Source organism: Gallus gallus, chromosome 3 (genome assembly GCF_016699485.2).
Source record: "Gallus gallus isolate bGalGal1 chromosome 3, bGalGal1.mat.broiler.GRCg7b, whole genome shotgun sequence".
Classification (NCBI taxonomy): Eukaryota; Metazoa; Chordata; class Aves; order Galliformes; family Phasianidae; genus Gallus; species Gallus gallus.
Window position 1 is genome coordinate 9723490 of NC_052534.1, and position 15390 is coordinate 9738879.

The following is a 15390-nucleotide window of genomic DNA, read 5'->3' on the forward strand; positions in this document are numbered from 1 at the left end:
GGCTGGGCTCACACACGTCACTTGGCTTGGCCACATCTTTGAGCCGTGTGACGCACGGGGTGATGGTGACATTGCAACACTGCATGGCAAAGCAAACCTTGTTTGCTTTAGCGGTGAGCCAGGAGCCAGGCTGAGGGAGAGGTGTTCCTGCTTGGGACAATGTCTGGTGACAACCAGGGCTAACAGTGATGTGCTTGACGCATGTAACAGATCAGCCGCAGATGTGTGAGAAGTGCTGCAGTCCACACCATCAGAAGATTCATTTACAACAGCCCGATGGTGCTGTGAGGCCTTGGATGATCACAAACTGCACTTCTATTTGGTTCAGGCTAAGGTCCACTCAAGCCTGGGACCTGCCGTGGGCCCATCTGTCCCCTGTGAAGCCAGGAAGGCTCCTATAGGCCACACTGTGCCTGAGCTGGTCGTGCCCGAGAGCAAAGTGCTTGTAAAGACTTTGCAGTTAATGAAGTTTTGTGCAGGGAGTGGAGACATCTCATAAAAACAGCACATGGTCCCACATGATTTGTCTCTCTCATGCTAAAGAAAGCTGCAAGAAGAGATCAGACAGATGGGCTTCCCACCAGGAGGCCGTCATGACAAATGCACCAGAAATGACGAGCGTGTCACCTCTCTCCAGTATAAAAAAATAAGCAGTTTTCTCTTCTGTAGGTCATCACAGACTTTTCTCATACTCAGTATGACAACAGCAAGCCTTTCACAGACCTTCTCCCTGATTCTATCGTATCCCTGCCCATAGCCAGCCATCATCACAAACCAGAGGCCAGCCTTTACCACAAACACGTGGCAGGCACAGCACCAGGAGAGGAGAAATGACTGCAGACACACACACATTGCTGGTGCCAGGGGGACTATTGCCTCTTGTAAACCTTTGAAGAAAAGGAATTTGCTTTTCAGGGAGAAGGACGACGTGAGAGATGGTAAAGCTTCAAGATGGGCAGGAGTCATAAACACGCACAGAAAGGGAAAAGGGAAAAAAGAAAGTAAAAACAGCAGTTTTCACTCAGTGCCTAATAGACACGTGTAGGAATAATTAAATACAATTTCCACCAGTGAAGTGCCCAAGTCCTGGTTTGATTCCCTTTGGTTTAATTGCCAGTTTCTGAAAGATGTATGTCTTAAAACTTCATGAATTTGGAAACAGTGGGTTGATGTCCTTATTATCCAGCACTGGGTCAATTTGTCATATAGCTGTAAAGTCACTCAGGTTGGAAGGGACTGTGGAAAGTCCCCGGTCCAACGCTCAGAGCAAAGCTGCTGGCAAGATCAGAGCAGGTTTCTAGAGCTTTAGCCAGCTGAGTCTTGATATCACCCGACAGCCCCTCAGAACAACCTCCTGCTTAATTAGATGGGTTTTTTCCCTGCTAATACCTAACAAGAACCTCCTCTGTTTCCCTTCATGTCTGTTGTCTCTTGTTCCCTTGCTGTGCACCAATGAGAAGAAAGAGCCTGCCTTCATCTTCTCAACGTACTCCTTGTAGTTGTTAATAGACCACCTTTAGGTTCTCCTCAAGCCTCTTCTCCAAGCTGAACAAATCTCAACCCCTCAGCCTCTTCTCCTACACCGTCGTGTTGATCTCCTCTATGATCTCTCCATCTTGTCAGCATTGCTATTGTTTCAGGGGCCCCAAAACTGAATGCAGTGCTCAGACATGGGCTAACGAGTGCCAAGGAAAGGGGAAGTATCATTTCCCCCCAAACAACTGGGGATTTAGGTTGGTTTGACCTAAAAATGGTGAATACTCAGAAAGACCAAATATCTCATGCAACATTATGGATGTTGCCTGAAATGAGCATTAGCTGCTAAGAAGCATTAGGAAAAGAGCTGGTATTTGATAGAAATTATAGATTATACTTGTTCCCTTTAGAGACCACCTGCACATCTGACTTCACATTCTATGTCCCATTTTTGCTCAGCCTGTGGAGACATGGAAGAAGTGCTCCTTCCCTGAAACCAGCTAACCAAACCCAAACCAAAGGGGCCACTGGAGCCACGAGGTGTCCCCACAGGGCAGCTGCACAGGCTTGAGGAGGGCAGAAGGAAGTCCCAGGAGAGGAGTCAGCCCTGCAGTGCTGAGCTTACAGGTCTGCCTCTTGATATATTATACTTTTTTTGAAGGGCGAACATTTACTTTTTGGCTTATGATGCTCCCTTTCATTTAGAAAGGAAAAGATCTGATCTATTCCAGACTCCTTTGGATTCTTAATCGGAGAAGGAGAAAGCAGAAGTGCCACTTGCCTGATCCTCACCTGTTCCCAGTGCCCTGGTGTCTCAGTCTGGCTGTCAGGAAGATGCAGAAGTGGTCTAAAGAAATGACAATTCTCTGTCAAACTGATTTTGCAAAAGGAGATCATTTGGGGGCCGAAATTTTACATTGCAGTTCCTGAGCAAACCGAGCAAGATTCTCCAAAGCTACAGGCTAGCTGCTTTAGGACATGGCTCTGAGTAACTCATCCTGAATAATGTACTTGGTCTTTTAACCAGGTCCTTAGCCTGTATAATATCTTCAGTTATGCAATGAATGGCTGAGAGCAACCTCTTATCTTGGCTTTTGGCATGGGAATCACTGACCATGCACTGGGGGAAAGCAGAGCTGGATGGTGTCTGCAGGGTGACTGCCTTCCCCCTTGCTGTATGCAGGACAGAGAGGACAGAGGTCGCTAAGGATGAAGAATTAGAATAGAGAGGAACTTCTGAGGACTCAGAAAGAACATCACCTTCTTGGTAGGATGAGTGCTCACACAGTATCATTCCATACTGCATGGCACTAACAACCTTTGAATTAATTTCAGAGCTAACATTTACCAAGCTTCTGAGAAACCATGTCCTTTGGAGAAGCCTTCCTTGAAAAATCTGAGAACAGTGTTCAGAAGCTGTGAGAAGATAAATATTTAACCTTCCTTGTTATAGAAAAATTACAATGGATATACATTTGAGGAGTGTTTTCAGCAGTAAAATCCCATTTTTTTAACCATCCTAAGCACCATGCAATAAGTACCAACAAGGCAGTTCCAGAAATAACTGAAGACAGTATTAGGCAGCACTGCCACAGACGTGATGCTGCCCTGTTCCCTTCGACTCTCCTTGTGCCAGCCCAGGATTTTGCACATCCATGTGGCAAGCAGGAAAGCTGAACACTGGCCAGGCTTTTGGGGGGTGGGCTTTACAGGACCTCAGTTCCCTAATCCAGCTCACCACTGGATCACTGCTGCCTGGGAGACCAACTGGTTGGCAAGAGAAGATGTGGGTATAGGAGGAAATGCAGAGGTGAAACAAGACACACAACTGCCTTCCTGCTCGCCATCCTTGCTCAGAGAACAGGACCTGGAGTGTGAAATCATCCCCAAGCACTTCGGCAGTGAAAGAAGGGCTGCCATGTTCTGGACCTACATTGTTCGTTAAAGACACGTGGCTCATTACATGAAGAATCCCCATTTCTGATATGTCCACAAAGGTGGTGACTAAATTAGCACCTGCTTAGGGGCAAAATTTCTCCCAAGATAACAGAAGTGACAGCTGAGCAAATAAATTGACATCTGACTCACGGCGTTCTTACGTGGGGCTCCTCAGCCCTAACGTGGTACAGCAGTACGGAGATGCAACTCAGGGAAGTGACTGCAGAAGAGCCATTCATTCATGGAGAGCTTCAAATACACTTAAACAAACAGAAGAGTGTGAGAAAAGGTCATAAATGATTACTCAAAGTTTACCTTAGCTTTTTTTTTATTGAACTAGAAAGCCAACCCCAGGGATAACATGACACAGAGTAGTTCTTGGACAGCTTTTAAGAAAGTCCAGCTGTAAAAAGTGAAGGAATACAGAAAATGGTCAAGTAACCTCAAAATGAAAATGAACACCACAGAGACGCAACCTGATCAAAGCTGTCCTGTGGCTTCCTGATGAACTTTGGTATTGATTTTGACTGGGTTTTGGCCATTGGCTTCAACAAAAGCAGAGCAAGGCAAAAAACCAATGCTTCTTACCCTTATTTTCAGTCCATTACATTCTATTGATAGCGCCAGGTATTTTTCCTTATGATGAGTTTTTATCTTCCCCTTTTTGCTTCATGAACTTCCTCTTAAGATACCTTTTGCTCATCCAGCAGATAGACACCAGTCTGTCTAGATAGTTATACCTTAACAGAGCTGTAATGCAATGACTCATTTCCAGTTCTAATATCCTTCCATGCCATTATCTTCCAACTACTTTAGCTGAAAGATGTGTTTGTTTTTGTGGGTTTTGTTCTGATTTAGAATGTGTTGAGAATAATTGGTGTGTGTGTGTGCAGAAAAAAAAAGCTTTCCTAAACTCTTCTCTCAACAGAAGGTGAGTTTCTGACTCTCGCCCAGGCCAACCTACTTTATGGAAGTGAGATGAAGGAGACCTCATTGTGGCCTTCCAGTCCTTGAAGGGAGCATATGAACAGGAGGGGGAACGGCTGTTTACGAGGGTGGATTGTGATAGGACAAGGTGGAATGGTTTTAAACTGAGACAGGGGAGGTTTAGGTTGGATATTAGGAAGAAGTTTTTCACACAGAGGGTGGTGACGCACTGAACAGGTTGCCCAAGGAGGTTGTGGATGCCCCATTCCTGGAGGCATTCAAGGCCAGGCTGGATGTGGCTCTGGGCAGCCTGGTTTGGTGGTTGGAGACACTGCACATAGCAGGGGGGTTGGAACTCAGTGATCACTGTGGTCCTTTTCAACCCAGGCCATTCTATGATTCTATGATTCTATGAAGAAAATTGGTCAAGAAGAGTCATTGACTGCAGGAATTTCCAAAGAGGGAAGACAGGAGGAAAGTGAACGCATGGCTGTTTGGAAAAGCAATCTCACTGGGAAGACGTGGGGGTTACTTCAGGATAGGAGGAGCTGATGACGTGGAATGATAAAAGGAGTGGGAGGGGAGCCAAGACGGTCTGATGGAGAACTGCAGAAGCTGCCGAGTGTGGGAGAAGGGGAATATGGGCAGAAACAGGGAGAAATCAGGTCAATGGAGAGGGAAGGACAGATTAGCCCTGAGGTAAGGAGAAAGTAATGAGATGGGGCAGAGTGGTGCTGGCACAGTGGGGAGCTGGGTGTTTGGAGACAGGGAGAGGACGGTGTCCATCGTGTCACCCATGTGACATGCATGCAGCTCTGTCATGCCTGACCCCTGAAGGAAGATGGCAGAGGACCAGGCTCCAGCAAACGTCGTGACTGGCAGCTGAGAGCACACGTGGCCTGAAGCACGCTGTGCCACGAGGTGCCTCTGTGTGTGTGTGCTTTGGCACTGGCGAGGCAAAGAGTGTGACTGGAAAAAGCAGAGTGTGGGTGGCAGGCAGCCAGCTCAGACAGGGTGTGTGTATGGAGCATCACCTCGCCCCGCTGCCGTCACAGCACAGAGGAAGGGACAGGAGGAAAATGCTGCTCTGAATGTGCTGCTTTCACTGCTGTGAGGGGTCAGGGCAAAAGGCAGAGGGTGAGGTTACAGGAAAGGCTTAGGAGCAAATCAGGCGGATCAAAAATCAAGATAGGCATCGGCGACAGGAGAGAGGCAGAGCTTGGGGGTGGCCCAAACAAAGAGCTGGGGCTTAGGAAATGCTGTGGAACTCCAATGCAGGAGGCTGTTCCTCACTCCAACAGCGAGCTGGCCCAGTTAAAGCAGGAACATGTAGGGGCTGGGGGGCAACAGTGGAGAGGACATGTCCATGTCCACATCTGCACATCCCATTGCCAGGACCCAGGGAGGACCCGTCACAGCCAGCTCTGGCTTGCTGGGAAATTCACCCACAGCAAAAAGTGAGGGCAGAGAGACAGGGGTCCACAGTGCAGAGAACAGCACCAGGCTGCCATGCATCTCCCGCACCATCTCCTGTTCTTGGGCAGCAGAGGGGTGTTCAGAGAAAGTCTCAGATGTTCTTCTGACTGGCTTTCTGCCATGCATTTCCCGAAAATGTGTGCTCATTGCATCAGATGGACACAGCCCTTTGGTGCTTAGACTGAAAGGCTGCTCCTCCATTTAGGTCACTTGGCTGAATCGATACTATAAAGACAGATTGTTTGGCCAAGGGACTGTTTCCCTTCCCAACTCCCTTGGGTGCATACATTTGTGTTAGCTCTTGTACACGAACACGGTTCTTCAGAGATTTATTACAGTGGTGTGAGAGGGGAAAAAAGTAAATCATTAACCCTCCCCATCCCCACCTCTGCCTACTGCGCCCTGGCTCCACCAAACCGCAGAAGATATGGGGGGTGAATTTGCACAGCCCTGTTTATTCCCTCGGAATTATTGGTATAGCATGCTTGTGTGGCTGTGTATAAGTGAAAACAGTGAGAGGAGTGGTTCGGGTCTCTCAGCCTGGACAGTTTCACTTTAAGGTGTGACAACCTTTCCCAAGCAATCACAGAGCAGGCAAGCTGAAGACGTGTAATAAACAAGGGCCTGTAGATCAATCTGGAGGCACTTAAGGGTAGGGTAGAAGTTGTTATGCTATTTATACATTATGCTATTAGCTCCAAGCCAGAAGTAGGGCATCAACACAAAGCTTCACCCATTTCCAAGATCATTCATCCATGTGTGCCTGATGCACTCCCAGGAGCAGAAGCCTGTGCTGGATGAAGAACAGAGCGGGTACCTTGCAGGGTTAATGTGTAATGGTGTAGGGCTTACCAGCACGTGGACACATGCAATGCCAGCTCTCTGTGCCCCATGCATGGCTCTGCTCGCAGTGTTTACATGCAATCCCACCAAGGACGAAGCCTTATACCACAGAGTACCAAAGTCCCCCTGATAAGATGAATTGACTCACTCTCCAATCTGCTATCACACAGAAAAAAATGCTTTAAATAATCTTTGCCTTTGCTTTGCCTGGCCTTGAGAAGGCGAGGAAGGGGTGGCAGGTGGAAGACGCGTTGTCAGATAGGAAAAGATTTCTTTTTTGAGCTTGTTCCTTTTCCAAGAAAACCTGTGAGCTGGATGGGGCACCTGATGGGGTGCAGAGGAGGAGATCTGAGAAGCTGAAACAAGTTAATAAGGTCTTGGCCCAGATAGGATGGCACTGAGGGACACGGTTTAGTGATGGGGCTCAGAAGATCAGATTGGTGATCCTGAAGATCTTTTCCAACCTACACGGGTCACTCTGAAACTAATGCTTCCCATTTATTTCCATGGAAACTACAACAGATACCAATAAAACTGTTCGACAGAGCAAATTCTCAGCTATAAAACACTGCTTCTCAACACAGTCACCGCCATTAGCTGTGCATTTTCACCAGCCATGAACAAGAGCCTGCATGGTGCTCTTGTAAACACCTGCATGGCCATCTGAAACCTGGCTTGTCCTTCATATCAGTGTCACCACTGCTGAAACCCATCACCCAACGCCTCACCGTGCTCACATCCACTGTTGGGTCTCCAGAAACGTTCAGCAAGCATCAATGAATGTCAGTGGGGGGCATTTTTTCCACATGGAGCGATTTAGTGAACTTTGTCACCTTTGCTTCATTCACTTCCATGTCAGACACCATTCTGTCAGACTGCCCCTCTGCTGCCGTCTGTCCCACAGCAACAATACATAATGGGGGTACTGGTGAGAAAGTTAAGCCTCTGCTGCCATACCACCAACATCCACTTCTAACTTTGCGGGCCAGCATAAAAAAACATAGGATGCATTACTTTTGGAGTAGCCCTGGTAGATGGCCCTAGGTATCACATCGCTACCAGGAGGCTGCCCAAATAACAGCAAAATGCCTTCAAAGATACACCTGGAGAAAAATGCCAAAGAGGTCTGCATTGTACACTGTGCTTAGCAGGGAATGCTGGCAGACTCACAGGCAGGAAGACAGAGTACACAGAGGCAATAAAACGATTTAAAACTTGAGTGCTGTTAAAGCCAGAATCCTTGTTGGTGCTCTCAGTTTTTGTACTTGTTTTATGCCATCTGACAGCAATCTGTGGGCAATGTTTATGGGTAGGAATGACTCACCTTCCCGGAATGTTACATCAGGACACAGGTTGGGTCCCAGTAGATGCTAATGCGGCTCAGTTGCTTGCTGATACCCTCACTGTGAGGATTAGGAAACGAGCTCTTGCTAGCTGAATAGCACTGGCCATTTCCTTTTCATTTCTCTGGAAATGAGATGTTAACAAAGTTAACGTATATCAGAATATCAAAAGAACAACTTATGGTAAGAATGAATAACATATATTTAGCAATCGCTCTGACTAAAGTACCGGGGGAACAGGCAGCTGTTTAAAACCAGATCTAATAATAGCAGTTCTTAAGAAGTGATGACAATGGACATGCTGTCTCCTTCAGAAGAAAAATGTGCAAGGGTTTTATTGCTGTGTTTGTTAGTTCACCGCGGGACAGCGACTCACAGCCACTGGAAGTATTTCACTTATGCCTCAGCGTGCTGCTGAGACGTGGTAAAATATATGAGGGTGTATTTGGAAGAAGAGACGGAAAGCGGAATGTGAGGAATTGCAAACCATCGCCTTATCTTGAAAAAAAATCATGTGGGGAGACATTCAGATGGGCAGAGGTCCCCTCAGAACACACGCGGGAGTGATTTAATGGGAAGGATGCATTGCCAAAGCCCTCCCTGCCCAGCATCCCTTCTGCCTAGCCCTGTTTGTGCAGCAGCAGGGCACTCGCTTCCCTTCCCACCAAGCGTTACTGCCTGCTCTGGCATTTAGATCTGAAGCTTCCAATGACCTCACAAATCCAGAGTGCCGAGCTTATTTCTCTTTGCTGTTTATGCTGGAGCTCCAGCGTGCCTAGCAACCTTGGATGTTTTTTTCCATGCTGGTTTACTGTTATTTATGTGTGTTTGTGGGAGCAGATGCGAAGGTGAAAATTCCCTTTGGGGGTGTGCTAGCATAAATGGGACTAAGATCCGGTGTTTGGGATTGCTCCTGGCCACTTAATGTTTGCTGTGCATGGCAGTGCTGGTGTAAAACCAGGCTGGTTTGGCGCTAGGAGCCAGCTGGCACAGTGCAGGTTGCATCCACACTGCACCCTCATTTCAGAAGAAACTGCAAATCAGGATCTCAGCATCCCATGCACGGGAGAAGCACACTCATACCTACTGATGTGTATTTATACACAAGCACTCTTACCCACACAGATACCTGATGTTTCGCAGTTCATCATCCTACCTGACCCACAATTTCGTCCAAAAGGGCTGTGGCAGCAATTCAAGCTCTATTTGCTTCGTTGGTGGAGGCACCCACACTCATCTCATCCCATCCCGTCCCATCTCGTCTCGTCCTGCCCCATCCCATCCTCTCCACCAACTTGCTGGGTGTGCCACTGCCACGTGGTTATCCCGTGGTTTCTACAGGTCTCTCAGCAAATCCCCTCATTTCAGGAGGAAGGTCTTTTCTAAGAGCTCTCCTTCACCAGGGCACGAATCTGACCACAAAGGATTCTGGCATCCCCAAAGTGCTGCTGGTGGGGAAAGGCAGCACATCTAGGCTGCAGGAGTCGGGGTTTCCACCAGCCAGGGTCATTCAGTTTTCCTGATACCGCCAGCTGGGCCTACTGGTTTGGCCAGATTTTCCACTTTCTTGTCCCTGTTGCAGGTTCACCTCACATCCAAGGGTTTCTGTGCCCTGGGAAGTGAGTGGGAGGCAATCTGGAACCCGAATGGTGGCAATCAGGGCTCAGAGGTGCATGGTTTCAGGCACTGATCAGGCTGAAAAACAACCTTGAACCCTCCTAAATCTTGCATGATTTTATCAACAGTGAAACCTAACCCCTTAGTACACCTACTTGTGCTCAAAGCCATGACAGATGATGCTGTCACCCAAATGTCATCGTGGCGGTAACCTTACACAGAGTGACCAGGGCAACAGGTCTCATGACTATTGTCGTATTTTTGGACCTATACTTCACCCGGAGATAAGGCTTCCCTTTGCAGCTCCCTTTCTCCACCAGGATTATTGCTGTGCATGCCTGCTCTCTGAGTCAGGACTCCCCAGACCACGGGATGCAGCCGTTCCCATGCTGCTGGGCTCCTCTCCATGAGGGCAGGGCGGCTCAGGGCATGCACCGGTGGTCACCCCAGGCCATGAGCATCACACCTCCCTGCCACTTTCACATCAGAAGCTGTTCTGTGGACAAGAGAAAATGATTGCTTTGAGTTATTTTAAAAACAGATCCTTTCCTTTCTCTGTATCACTGATAGAAAGAAGTTGAGCTCTTCTTTTCAGGTTTACATTGAGTTTAAAATACACCTGAAGTTTAGGGAGAGCCCAGCCATGGTGTGCTGGCAGAAGTGACCCAGTGGGGAGCTTTACTGACTGGGTGAGGTCTTCTCTTGAGACACCCCCACAGGAACACACAAATGGCCTCCACAAGGCTTTATTCCACTTTTATGGGATCAATAGCAGCCAGCCCTTCAGATGGCTGCCTGAATTGGTACTTGTTTAATTTGGTGGGAGGTTGAGTGCTGTGTGGCCAGAATGATGTTTTCAGCTCACTGAAGGGCAGATGGGGCGGTCGATACACGTACACGCTGCTCCCACCAGCTGCAGGATCCATCCCATTTGCTCCCAGAGCACTGTACATTATCCTGGGGTATTTTAAGTCCAGGTCAGCGTAAAGTGGCTTTTGTATTACTGAGTATCAGACCCAGCGATTTTGTAACTCCACTTATTGCAATCCTCATAATCAGCTTGAAGGCTCCAGTTAGCTGCAGCAATGACTCAGCCCTGTTGACAAACCTTGAAGCGAAGGGCGACATGCTAGAGCTGCTCCATTACAGGGGAGAGGCCAAGATATATTGTACCTTTCTTTTTAGGCAAGAGCCGATCGATGCAGAAATCCACTCTCTCCCCAGGTTCCACTGGGTGATGAGTTGACCATATCTCATTTATTTTTTAAGCCATCTGATGTGTCCAAAAGCCATACTCAGCCAGAAGGAAGTCTCCCTAAATCAGCTTTAAAAGATCCAATTGCCAAGTGGCACAGTTGTCTGGGTGCCACCTGTTTGGCCTCAATAGAAGGCGAGCAGTGAAGCAGGAAACTCTTGAAGAAGGCCATGAAGTTTGAAGGGAAGGCTGTCTTGCCAGCCACTGGAGCTCCTTCAGTTCCCATGAATGGCTATAATTTGCTTTTTGACTGCTTCTGCTGATGGTTTTGCAGAGGTCTCTCATAAAAGCTTAGGGGATCTTCTAATCTAACTTTCTAGAAGGCCAACTTTACTCTCTGCCTTATGCTGAGATCATGAGTTGACCCCACCAAAATTGCAGCCTCCTGCCTCCAGTTTATTTCCTGGCAAGTTCTCCTGTTCCTGTCTCCATGGTTTGTGTCCCCCCACAGCCACTGTGTCCCACAGAGTGGCAACCACCATGCAGGAAAGGGGATGCTGGGAAAGGCAAAGCAAAGTCCTCAAAGTGTGGGATCCTCGCAGATCCATTGACAGAGCAGGTGATAGGGTAGGCTGTGCCCATGACACACACCTGCTGGGGCTGAGCCACCTTTGTATTGCCACCAGGTGGGAGGTGAGGAGGTTGATCTGGCACCGGGCTTCAAGGAGGTGGCACCAGCAAGGACCTGGTGGTGGCACATGGAGGCAAAGCAGCACGTGCCCTGGGGACTCAGCATGTCATGCCAGCCTAACCTCTTGCATGGTCTTGCCAGCTTTATGGTCTTGATTTTTTTCAGTCAGCTGAGGAGCAGAACAGCCCTCACTCCCAGCACAGCCTGACCGGCACCAGCTCATGTCTGCGCTGTCCCCCTCGCAGGCACATTCCCCACAGCAGCACATCAACTTGTTGCTTCCCTTCCCAGAGGCTTCCAGCTGGCAAACTCTGCCATTTGTCATTCCTAAGGAGCTGGTTTCCAAGGTTTTCACTGAAAACTGAAGGATTTGGCTCCTGCAAGCAGTCTGCATTCAGGGAAAGCTTTGAGCTCTTCCACCAGTAAACCGTAGCTTGTGCCAAAGCCTCTTTGATGAAGCAAAGCATCTTGCATTGCCCTTGGTGAGCCTGTAAAGCATCCCTGGCTGCTTCTGGGTTTCTCCAGCAAAGTTATGTAGCAGTTACATTTCACATCGTAACTTAAGGAAACAACAGAAATAAAAAGAAAGAAAGTGCTTTCAGACAGTTGGGATGCATGGCGTTGAAGGACCAGCTCCATCATGGTCCAAACCCAACTTTAGAGTAACAAATGCTGTTGACGTTGGTGGGACCCGACACAGCAGAAGACTGTATTACATATACCAGCTGCAAACTCAGTGCAAGGAACCTGGCAGGAACCTGGCAGTGACCCCAGGTGTCCTTTCCTTCAGCAGCGTTAGCTGTCCCACTGCCAACTCCTGAGGCTGTTCCTCAGGCAGCTGCTGGCCCCGTGCTACCCAGAAGTCACACACACAGCCAGCTGGTTTCCAGGCCTGCCCTCTGTTTTTGGAGGCAACCACCCACTGTGCTTACCCTGACGAGGGGCCTCTGAGAGCAAAGAAGACATCTTCTGCTTGTGGTGTGCCTACCCCAGCAGTGGTGTATCCTGGACTGAGGATTTTATGTGCCCCCATAACAAGCATAACATACCGAGGATGGAATAATTCACTGAGGATTGAAAGGCCTTGATTTAGATTTGTGATTTTCCATTCCCAAGTTTGGCCCGTGGATGTGGATGGCTTTGGCTGCCTGGGGTATGCAGCAGCAGAGGAGGCAGGGACAGACCTGCCTGGGAGAGGCTCCCCAGTGCTGAGGCCAATGAGCGGAACACAGACCTCATTTGTTCCTGGCTGGGTTTTAGCATCTCTTACTCACATGCTGCGCTAGGCAGAAAATCACTTGGGGCTGCTGCAAAACACCAACATGTGTGCACCAAGACCATCCACCCCTGCAGAAGAGAACATTACTGTGAGGGAAGATGTTGAGTAATGGGGAAAATATGCCATCGTTCTCCTCCGAGCCTCCTCCCAGGATGTGATGCCACTCAGCCCTGTTGCATCCACTCATGCTGCGTCCTACAGCCACCTCTGGCTCCAGAGGAGGAACCACCAGAGCCCACAGGAGCCTCCAGGACTGCACCAAAGCTGTGGACTACGCTTCAGCAAAGCCTCTCCTTGAGAAACAGCTAAAAGGCACTAAACGTGATTTACAATCCACAGACAGCTTTACAATCCAAGGAACTGCTCTGAGACAACCCATGGAGTCGCCAGCAAAACCTGAGCAGTGGTGACATGTCATTGAAAGGAATGCAAGGCTCCCTGTTTGACACCAAAAGGGGATATAAGGGAATTTTTATGTGTTGCTACATGTGGCTTGGGCAAGAGAAATAGTTGTTTTCTGGCATTTCATTTAGTGCTGCAAAGAAAACTAAAAGCAAAGGTTCCAGCTGAATTCTTTTGTTGCTCTGTAACTAAGGAAGGGAAGCAAATATGGCATTAATTAAGAGGATTTACTAAGTGCTCTCTCTAGTGAAACAAGCTTGTTCCAGCTGAGACGGTGCAGGGAAGGCTGGTGTGGGGCAGAGCTGGATGAGGACATGGCACATGGCACGCACCATGGGTCAGCAGGCACCAGGCCCCCCCTAGCACCATAACCTGCTCTCATTCCCTACAGTCCCACAAGACCCCCCAGCAACAGATCGAAGAAGCAGATACAGAAGTGGCTCACCGAGGGGAACCCATGGGAGGTCATAACTGCTCCTTTCACCTCACTCATGACCAGTCTGCATGCTTTTTCACTGCCAGGTTCACCATGCTCCAGTGCACACATGTACAACATCTAATTACCAATTACTTGCCAGTCAAATGCCTCCTTGTGCTCCACTTGGCCAGGTGGAGCAAGAGAGGCCTGAGTAACGCTCTCCTCCCCTGTCAGTCACCAAAATCCTTCTGAGATCCTTCACCAAGCCCACGGGAGGATGACCTGTGGTTAGAGCTTCAATCACCAAACAGACTGGTGGCTCAATCACGTCAGTGCAGGAATGTTTGCCATGAAGCAGCACCAAGGTCTTGTCAGCCACACATAATGGTCCCTTCCAGTGAAGAGCCATCCGGCGCCATTTTCTTAAGGCCCTGGCATGGCTGCCCAACACCTTTGTGCCTCTGTAGGATCAATATAAGACCACCTTGTAGAAGGTCTCGGGACCTTTTGGGGCCTCAGAGTGCAGGTATCTCCCACCATTGGGCCTCCTGCTTGCTGGAAGATCCATCAAGGAATGGGAGCTCCAACAAACATAGGGTTTTTGTTTTGCTTCGCTTTACTGTGCATTTTCTTGGCTGCCTTTCAAAGGAGAACAAGCCCTTTCCAGCCTCCCCTTAGAACACTACACTGCACTCATCAACGCAGATGTCTTCTCAGATGTCACCCACTGCCTGCCACAGCCATAGGGCCACATCAGGGCCTTAAGAAAATGGCGCCGGGTGGCTCTTCACTGGACGGGACCGTTATGTGTGGCTGACAAGACTGTGGTAACGGGGCCTGATGCATTTTGGACACAGTTGTATTGCCCCACGGGGGCCATGCTCAGCTTTGTGGACACACTGATGTTTAGGTGGGCACACAGAGGTGTAGGTGGGCACACAGATGTGCAGGTGGGCACTAAGCTGCATAGGAGGGCAAATGGATGTAGATAGGCACCGCAGTGCCCGCATCCCAAGGCATGGGAGCAGTGGGGGTGCAGGCTGGTTTGGGGAAATGGATTTGGTTTCAACACCTGATTTGCCCTTAATGACAGCGGTGGGAATGGGCCGGGGAGGGGGGGGGGGGGGGGGGTACAAGCGGGAAAGAGCAAGGAGGGGGTGACAGTCAGGATAGGGCTCGTCTGTCATTCACTGCAGGTCACGGAGCCCAAAATAGGCACTGAATGATGCCGGAGCTTTTGTTGAGCCGGCGAGTAAAGCTAGCCCTGCATCGCGTGACCCCAGAGCAGCACGGGGGGATCCCAGCAACTCGGAAAAGCCAGCAGGTGCTGCTAAGGCCGGGCTGAGCAAACAGGCGTGGGGAGACGCCAGGCTCGGCATGATGTTGAGTAGCTGGCTGCAAATAGGTAGCAATAAAATACCTATATTCATGCAAGGACATAGGTAGGGATAGATATACGTAGGGGGAGGGTCGCAGAGCTTGCTGAGTTAGAACACTGCGCGGCATTACGGCAGCCACAGAGCCACAGGGAGCAGGAAGGAAAGCAGGAAGGAAAGGAAGGCACCCAGTTCTCCGCAGTTTGTGGTCTGCGGCGCTGAGCCAAACGCAGCAGCGCCAGGGGGGCGCCTCACCTCACCAACACCAACACCGGGGCTCCTCACGTGAGCCGCCCCACAGGAGGGTTTCCCGCCCCGACGCGCCCCCTAACGGCCACCCGCCGCCGCAGCGCGCGTGCGTGCAGTCCGCGCGCGCCCCCCCACTCGCGCGCGCACGCGCCCCCGCTCC

General features: G+C 49.5%; 1 long non-coding RNA gene across 1 annotated transcript in view; it reads right to left on the reverse strand.

Moving 5' to 3' along the window:
- Window positions 1-15285, reverse strand: part of LOC121110489 — a 21063-nt gene extending 5778 nt beyond the window's left edge. The window contains exon 1 of the long non-coding RNA XR_005859075.2: window positions 7985-15285. This is a non-coding gene — a long non-coding RNA (uncharacterized LOC121110489). The remainder of the gene's footprint in view (window positions 1-7984) is intronic.
- Between the last annotated feature and the right edge of the window lie 105 nt (window positions 15286-15390).